Source organism: Micropterus dolomieu, unplaced genomic scaffold (assembly GCF_021292245.1).
Source record: "Micropterus dolomieu isolate WLL.071019.BEF.003 ecotype Adirondacks unplaced genomic scaffold, ASM2129224v1 contig_2135, whole genome shotgun sequence".
Taxonomy (NCBI): domain Eukaryota; kingdom Metazoa; phylum Chordata; class Actinopteri; order Centrarchiformes; family Centrarchidae; genus Micropterus; species Micropterus dolomieu.
The window spans coordinates 1-953 of NW_025731125.1; the positions used below are offsets into that span (position 1 = coordinate 1).

The 953-nt window shown below is 55.5% G+C and overlaps 2 non-coding genes across 2 annotated transcripts; both read left to right on the forward strand.

Moving 5' to 3' along the window:
- The first annotated feature begins 105 nt into the window (after nt 1-105).
- On the forward strand, nt 106-224 carry LOC123964393. Its single transcript, XR_006823429.1, has one exon. It is a non-coding gene; the product is annotated as a 5S ribosomal RNA (ribosomal RNA).
- Nucleotides 225-819: 595 nt separating this feature from the next.
- On the forward strand, nt 820-938 carry LOC123964392. The gene has a single exon (XR_006823428.1). It is a non-coding gene; the product is annotated as a 5S ribosomal RNA (ribosomal RNA).
- The last annotated feature ends 15 nt before the right edge of the window (nt 939-953 follow it).

Genomic DNA, 953 nt, shown 5'->3' on the forward strand with positions numbered 1-953 from the left:
GATTCCAAGTGACTCTGGAGCACCTTGGACATTATGGGCAGAATACGTTTTTTGTCAATTAGCCGTAGAACATCTTTTGAAGGGCCGTTTGGGGGTGCCTGAGTGGCTTACGGCCACACCGCTCTGGGAGCGCCCGATCTCGTCAGATCTCGGAAGCTAAGCAGAGCAGGGCCTGGTTAGTACTTGGACAGGTGACCGCCTGGGACTACCCGGTGCTGTAAGCATTTTTCGCATGGCCTTCGAAAAACGGCAGAGCGCGCTTCGGTGAAAGGAGAATTTTTGAACGTCTCTTTAGGAAACAGCAGGGGGCGCTGCTGCTGCTGCTGCTTCTTTTTCTCCCTATCCTGTACACAGTGCTGTGGAAATGTTACATCGTGTTTTGAAGGCCCTTCTGGGGTGTGCAAAGGCAGCTTACGGCCATTCCGGCCTGGGACTGCCCGATCTCGCCTGATCTCGGAAACCAGGCTTGGCAGGGCCTGCTCAGGACTTGGACGGGAGAGCGTCTGATCCTGGCTAGGGACTTCCAGGCGGACTGGATCCTTTTCCTGAATGTCCACCCAGGAATGAGCGTCTGTTTGTGAGTGAGGACCTCCGGCTGAAGGTGGCCTTGTCGCTGTACCCATACCCGGGAACGGGTGCCTATTCCTGTCTGTGGACTGCCAGCGTGAACGGTGTCCCGGTTCCTGGATGTTTACCCAGGAATCAGTGCCTGTGGATTCCAAGTGACTCTGGAGCACCTTGGACATTATGGGCAGAATACGTTTTTTGTCAATTAGCTGTAGAACATCTTTTGAAGGGCCGTTTGGGGGCGCCTGAGTGGCTTACGGCCACACCGCTCTGGGAGCGCCCGATCTCGTCCGATCTCGGAAGCTTAGCAGAGCAGGGCCTGGTTAGTACTTGGACGGGTGACCGCCTGTGAATACCTGGTGCTGTAAGCCTTTTTCGCTTCGCCT